Raw genomic sequence first — 8,385 nt, forward strand, 5'->3', positions numbered from 1 at the left:
TATACTCTTACTTGAGTAATTTTTTGGGGGAAAATCTGTACTTTTACTTCGTTACTGTGGGCGACGCTCCTCTCGTTACTTTATCTTAATGCAATAAATGTTATAATGCTTCAGTTTATTCCAAACGCGCCGTCTACTTTTCTCTGGGCAATGAGCGATGCCCATTCGCGAATGATTCATTCTTTTGAGTCAATTCTGTTCAAAGGCTTGATCAAACCAATTGGCAAACGAGTGAATTGGTTCATGAATCAGTTTGAATGAGTCGTTCAGTTCCCTGCCGCACGCGCTGAGCGTCTGAAGTGGTTCACTCGGAGTTGTAACGTTTAAGAACAGAAAGAGCGTTGAAAACGTGGCTGGAACTGCACTGAATTGAAATCTGCAAAGGTTATTATTTGCTAGCGATGGAGATCCTTATTAGATGAACACCGCGTGTGCTGTCTACTGTTTAACAGGTAATAACTTGGGCTACATTCGATTACAGTACACGATACCACTGTGACATTAGTTTGTTGTACGTGTGTGGCTTATAACAGAGGGGAGTCAAGTTGAATGCAGCTTCCAAAAGACAAAAAAATAGCCGATTAAGATTTTATTAATTTTAATACAATCACACTGCTGCAAGTACGTTCAGCGAGTCATATTATCAGCTGCTAAATTCAGATCTGTGATTGCTTGCTGGCGCTAGCCAGAGATAGATGCGTTTATACAGCGCTGCGCATTATAACAAATCACACATGATTCTTTTGAGCTTATTAAAGCATTGGCCAATCAGAGGCGTTCAGATGAGTCATCGCTAAAATCCCGGTGCTTCCTTCACTCGCTCACTGACTGAATACCTCTTTCTGGCGAATTCTCTCGCAGAAACAACAAAGTGCAGATGTGTGTACGAATCTTTAATTAAGATATTGATTTCACAGTGTTAACAGTTTCAGTGATTTTAATGGGAGTTTCTGAGAGTGATTGAAATCTAGACTGTCAGTGAAAATTATCTTTAATAATGTAAATGTTATTTGCTCTCTTTCTGAACAATGAAAGATTAGTAGTAATATTTATATCACATTAACTTTCAATGTTAGATTCACATTTAATATAAAGTCAGTCGTATTAAAAATATGTTATGGCATGACACCTATGTCTGTTACTTAAGTAAACAGACAGGGTTTTATAATAAATTACATAAATTGGAGTAAAGGCTGATGAAATATATACATTTATACATGCACACATACATTACATACATTTTATCTATATATCTAAATAAAAATAGGCTCAGTATATATGACCCAAAGTAACTAGTAACTAACTACTTGAGTAGATTTTTTATCCGATACTCTTTTACTCTTACTCAAGTAACTATTCAAGACTAGTACTTTTACTTGAGTAAATATTTCTAGAAGTACTTTTACTTTTACTTGAGTACAGTTTTTGGGTACTCTACCCACCTCTGGTATTTATAGACTTTGATTAAAATACATTTTTTGGAACAAGGTTCTAAAGTAATCAAACTTGGCAAAAAACAAGATGTGTCAATAAACGCAAATAAACCCTTGATGGAATCTGTGACAAACTATCATACTTGATTTGTGTTTTTATTTTGTAATGCTCATGGACACTAAAGGCAGCACAATGGAATGCATCAGGAAGTGTATGGAGGCAATTTCACACTGAAAATGTTTTAAGAATGTTCTTAACTATTTAGTATCTAAAATGTCACTTTGCTGTTGGCTGTAGGATTTGAATAAAAAGAGAAATTTAGCAAAATTCTAATAAATTAATGTTAAAATGGACAGGCTAGCTATTAGACCAAGTTATGAAACATGGCTAGCAACTCAGGTTTACAGTAACAGATGCACATCTAAAAAGAAAAGAACCCTAAACTTTTGTAACAGTGAAGCTAGATATTTGTATTCTAATGGATGTTTTGCAGTGCTTTTCAGTGATGGAAGAGACGGATTTTGGTGTGCACCACGGTGATACCCAGCTCTTTGCAGGCGTTGATGACCACCTCGTCCGCCATAAAGCCAGAGGGGGCAGCAATATACTCCACAACGCTCTAAAACCATACAAAAGACAGAAAATCATTGCATCACTCCTACGCCATTCATATACATACTTGATGTGTATTTTTAAGATGGTATAATATGGCAACAAGCAACTTGTTATATAGTATACAGTATACAAGGCTGCATAAAACAGTATGTATAATGGCTTAAGCTTAGTAACACTAGATGAGGGTGTTTAGCTGTTTGGCACGGTCTACATTGTCCCGGAAGGGGAAGAAAGCATCAGAACTGAGGGCCACAGCCTGCAGAGAACTGATCCAGTTTTTCTCAACCTCTGATAGAGTCTCAGGAATGTCTTCAAAAAGACCCTTCCAAACCTTATCTAGACCTTGATGTACACAAAAATATTCAATATCATTAGGAAAAACTCCATCTCCCAGCATTGCAATCTACAAAAACATGATACATAAAAATACTTCTCAGATTTTATTGATTGTTAGATTTGACTGACAAGGTTTATTATAAATATTCTCAATTAGGCTGGCCAATATAGCCCCCTATGACTAGTATCCAAAAGTTGGTTATTTGTACAATTCCAAATGTTCCACTGACATTTTGACCAATGGCATTAGCCATCTCTGCACGTTTAATTCCACTGTGGAATTTCATGTGGAGTACTTGTGATGTGAATGGTGCCTGAGCCACCAGTTATTGGCCTTATCTCCTGCTATCCGAGTGCAGTGGATACGAGACTGCCAGCCAGCGCTGATGCCAATCACATAATAAGCACACACACACACACACACACACACACAAACGTTGTATAAAATTATGTATAATTGATTTTCAAAAATTTAATTTAAAAACTTTGTTTTTAAAGTTTTGGTTACCCGACCATCCTTTACATAACACACGGAGTTGGACTGAGTGTACTTCACTGCGACACTGGCTACAATGAGATCTCGCAGGGCACTCTCAGGAGCTGCGGTGGGCATCCCTTTGAGCGAAGATGAGGCCAAGGTGTGTATGGTGAATGACATGCACCAGGATCTCACCCCTTTCACCACGGCATATGCCAGAGCCAGAGGTGAATCTTATCTCCAGGTGAAGGTGAACGTGTCTCATGTTTGTCTTAAAAAGTGCAAGCTTTTCTGAAACTTCACAAAAAAGATGTGAGCTTTACTGGCATCTGAGAAGCAAGTTTGTGTTCATACCGGCAGGGCTGACGTGTTTAAATGAAGTGGCCGCTGGCACCCCAAGAGCTTTCTTTAACTATCTCACCAGCTGCCAGGCATTCAGAGAATCACATAGGTTACTGAATCCTGGAGATCCATTCAGCACTGAGACAGAGGCATAATTGTAGTGGAATATTAGTATTCTATCTTTTATTTAAATACTTATATGGTAGTAGCAAATGTGATCATATATACCAGTAACTGGAAGTGCTGGGTGTAAAGTGTAGAGCTGAGCAGGTGCTTGATGGGGGGTTCATGTCATAGCGCAAGGGCAGCTGGGAAATTCCGCCACTGTATTCACGTCTGAAGTAATTAGAAATGGCCTCATCGTACTGAGCAGTATGTGTGAAGGCCTGAGATATTACAAGTAAACAAATAGTTATATTTAAAGAACTGAAACTGGGGAATCAGTTGCAAATGCAAATGTCCAAAGAGAAGTGTGGCTAATGAAATACAAATACATATTTGTATATGTTGCAATAATTTAAAATGACAGCAGACAAGACATACAATTATATAACTGCTAACATTAACAAACTAATTAAATTGTATCTAATCTAAGTATACTCTACAGTTATAATAAGTGTTGGGAAGGTTCCTTTGAAAAATAGGTTACAGATTACAAAATTACCCTATTTACTTTGAGACTGTTCTGAGTTTAAATACAGATTTAAAATCATAACAAGAAATAGTTTAATAGCTATGATACTGTTTTTAAAATCAAATCTTTGCATAGCTATGACAGGAAACACTGGCATCTAACAATGCCTTAAAAAAATAAATAAAAAATGATCTACAGTATGTAAAACAGTTATCGATAAGTCTGTTCTAAACTCCTGCAACACAGGTGTTTCATATTTTTGAGTTGTCTGTGCAATTTGGGAAAGAAATAAATTATAATATTCAGATATCACCCCCTTTGTATTTGTTAACATTTTCATAAGTAATTTAATAAAAAAAAACATCTTAGTAACTAATTATTTATTTTGTAATTAAATTACATTATGCTGTTACATATAATTATTGACTCCCCAACACTAGTAAAAAAAAAAAAATCTACACTGACTAAGTTTTCTGGGTTTTTCTTTTTTTTTTTGATACTTTCATTCCTCAGTGACATCCCTAAGGAAAAGCCAGTTGCTTCATTGTGGTGCGTGTTCATGCAGGGCAGGGCTTTTCTTTTTTGCATGTAGAATCCCTTTGCCAAAGATGAGGTAAACAGCATTGCAGACAACACTAGGGAATACATTCGGGCCCAGTCGGGTTTAAAAATAAAAGCAGTCGTGTCAAACTGGGGTCTAATTTAATCTGCGCTGTCTCAGCTCAGGTCTTTTTAATATTTCTTTAAAAAAAAATCATTAATGCACATCGGGTTCGGTCAAGGAGTGATTTGGGTTGGGTACAGGTTCTAAGACCTCTATCTTGAACTTCAGCAAACATCTGCATAGCATCTTCAGTAAACATCTGATCAAAACCATGCTGTAGCAACAGCAGAAACACTTGATCTAAAAGCTGTATTGTTTATGTTAAGGGTTATCAGTGCATGTAAACATGAAAAGTCAACTTAACCAGAGCAAAATACTCCCAAGGTGACAAAAGTGCCCCTGCTATTTAAACTGTGGGTTCCAACCACCGTGTCTTTGTACGACGCAGAAAAGGTGAACGGATGGACTCTACATGCCTGGTTCCCACCATGAAGCATGGAGGAGGAGGTGTGATGGTGTGGGGGTGTTTTGCTGGTGACACTGTTGGGGATTTATTCAAAATTGAAGGCATACTGAACCAGCATGGCTAGCACAGCATCTTGCAGCGGCATGCTATTCCATCCGGTTTGCGTTTAGTTGGACCATCATTTATTTTTCAACAAAACAATGACCCCAAACACACCTCCAGGCTGTGTAAGGGCTATTTGACCAAGAAGGAGAGTGATGGGGTGCTGCGCCAGATGACCTGGCCTCCACAGTCACCGGACCTGAACCCAATCGAGATGGTTTAGGGGTGAGCTGGACCGCAGACAGAAGGCAAAAGGACCAACAAGTGCTAAGCATGTCTCGGGGAACTCCTTCAAGACTGTTGGAAGACCATTTCAGGTGACTACCTCTTGAAGCTCATCAAGAGAATGCCAAGAGTGTGCAAAGCAGTAATCAAAGCAAAAGGTGGCTACTTTGAAGAACCTACAATATGACATATTTTCAGTTGTTTCACACTTTTTTTGTTATGTATATAATTCCATATATAATTCCACATGTGTTAATTCATAGTTTTGATGTCTTCAGTGTGAATCTACAATTTTCATAGTCATGAAAATAATGAAAACTCTTTGAATGAGAAGGTGTGTCCAAACTTTTGGTCTGTACTGTGTATATATATATACAGCTCCTTTTCAAAAAATTAGCATATTGTGATAAAGTTCATTATTTTCCATAATGTAATGATAAAAATTAAACTTTCATATATTTTAGATTCATTGCACACCAACTGAAATATTTCAGGTCTTTTATTGTTTTAATACTGATGATTTTGGCATACAGCTCATGAAAACCCAAAATTCCTATCTCAAAAAATTAGCTTAATCGAATCTCCTCACAGATAGGACTGTCATAGTTACCTTCAGCCCAATAGTTTTGCGTGTTTCTTTGGTGCTATCAAGGTTGTCGGAGGACTCCATTCCCTTTGCAACAACATCATAATCAGATGGATCGCAGACTACAGGCGTGATTCTTAGCTGCTGCTCGAAGAAGAGTAACCCCACCTAAATAAAACTGAAGGATTAATGGTGAAATTAGTTAACAGGGGAAATCTCACATGTTCCCACCATTCATCAAAGACATATTCCGGGATGTACCTGCAACAATACAACATTAATACAAATAAAGTAGTTATACTGATTAAAAGTATTAGATTAAATTTTATTAAAAATCTAAATGTCCTTTACTGAACCAATACATTATTTTAAAAATAAGCATTTTTGCTAATTCTGCCTTCAATTGTAGAATGACCCCCAAAAAAAGGTTATTCAAAGTATTAATAAATACTATAATAGTACTTATTAATAGCATACTAAGTATAATAGTATACTATAACATAGATTATACTAAAATAACCCTGCCACAGACTGATGTATTGTATATTAAAGATTACTTTTGAAGGAAAATGGGATTTATTGTTATTGTTAATTTTCTCTGTGCAAAATATAGTTTTGTTTACTATTGCACTTACAATCTTGCTAGTAATGTTCTCGCTAAAGCACATATAAAAGTTTTCCTGTATAGAAATTATGACATTTCTTAAACATACACAAGTATTGCTGAATCCAAGTTATATTAAACGAGGTGTAAATTTTGGGCCCTTTCATCAAAACACCGTGAACCATTAAGAGTGTACTGACTGATGTCAATCTGCTCGACAGCGTCTTCCACAGTCACATTCGGGGATGCAACGGTCTTCACAAATGGGTAAAGGTTACACACAACCACTCTTGAAAAACACAAGTTCAAATAAATATTAAGGACTACTGTCTTTTCTCTTGATTCAGTAATTAAAAAAAGAAAGAAAAAGTCTAGCATGTCATTACTGCAAAATTACTACCCACACTTAGATCACAGTGATCATATGACCATGTTAGCCAATCAAAAACCTCTCTAAATGGATGAGAGCCAGTATGTAAGATCAAAACTTTTGGTCACACCACAGCGGCACTATGTGAATTATCAGTGATTAGATTACCAAAGCGGAGTCCCGACGTCTTACAAAAAGCATGTTAGCACCACTAAACCTGATTATAGCTGTACTCGTGTCACATGACAATCATTCATGAAATAGCATGACCTAAATTTTAAATCAATAAAGCAGGACATGCAAAACAAGTACCATAGAATTATCACTAACGCAGATAGCACTGGAATCTTTTTCTTGCTGAACAGTGTTACCTGACAAGACTAAATCCTAGTTTTTCCATATCAGCCTTGTCAGAGGGAGTTTGTCTGGCCAAAATGCCACCGTGGACTGCAGGATGAAGGGTCTTAACTCTCCCTCCAAGCATTTCAGGAAATCCAGTGAGATCGGACACATTGCTGTATGAAAAAAAAAATAAGGTAATTTATAAATATTAAATTATACAAACATTGTTTGTAGTGACAAGAGGGTGAGAAGATGAATATTTTTACATCAACTCAATGTTACACCTGAAATATTGTTCATTGCTTTAGTATTAAACAAACCACAGCAACTATAGAGAAATTTAAATGACAGTGAAAAATGTGTGACCTGACAGTGAGTCCAGCATCTCTGAGAGTTTTGGCAGTGCCGCCTGATGCCACTAATGACAGACCCTATCAGTCACCTGGCAAACTCCACCAGTCTGGTTTTATTCGAAACACTCAGCAATGCTGAAAAAATTAATAATATTGATATAATCAATTAGTCATATCACCTAGACAATATAAATGCATCATTGATTCAATCATTCATCACTTTTACACAAATCCAGCCTTAATTAATGATAGACCCGTAACTTAAATACTATGGGGGGGAAAAAATAAATAAAATAAAAGAACTACTACACATTAGTAATTTATAACTAATATATATATATATATATATATATATATATATATATTAGTATTAAGTTTTTAGAATGAGAATCAAATACAAACTCTTTTCTAAGCTTGCTATTGTCTATGTCAATAAGTCTGTGACAGATCAACAATTCTTTGCACACTGCATCACCCAACAAAAACAAATATTTGTGTGCAGAAGGTAAAAAAAGATAAAAGATTACCTAGTTCAGATGCCATGCTGCAGGTAAAGCTTAGATTTGTGCTGCAACGTTAAGTGTCTCGTCACGTGCACAGCTCGCTGTTAATCAAACCACGTGGATGGAACTCTGTCGGCGTAGGTGGTATGATGGGAAATGTAGTTTTTACATCAAACGACACTCATAAAGTGTACGATGAAACTGTATAATAGTCTCGGTGAAAATGAATGAAAAAAAGTTGACATTTACCTTTGCAAATACACCAATAGATGGCGCCTCACGCACACTTTGCGTTTCCATAACGCTACATCAGTTTAAGCATTCAGACTCATTTTTTTGACATCCTCTTTTTTTAAAAAAGAAATGTCCTCATGAGATCCAGCAGAGCATG

The 8,385-nt window shown here is 36.5% G+C and overlaps 1 pseudogene; it reads right to left on the reverse strand.

Moving 5' to 3' along the window:
- Positions 1 to 1,475: 1,475 nt before the first annotated feature.
- LOC132142131 (bifunctional purine biosynthesis protein ATIC-like) lies at positions 1,476 to 8,034 on the reverse strand (annotated as a pseudogene).
- Between the last annotated feature and the right edge of the window lie 351 nt (positions 8,035 to 8,385).

Source organism: Carassius carassius, chromosome 6 (assembly GCF_963082965.1).
Source record: "Carassius carassius chromosome 6, fCarCar2.1, whole genome shotgun sequence".
NCBI lineage: Eukaryota > Metazoa > Chordata > Actinopteri > Cypriniformes > Cyprinidae > Carassius > Carassius carassius.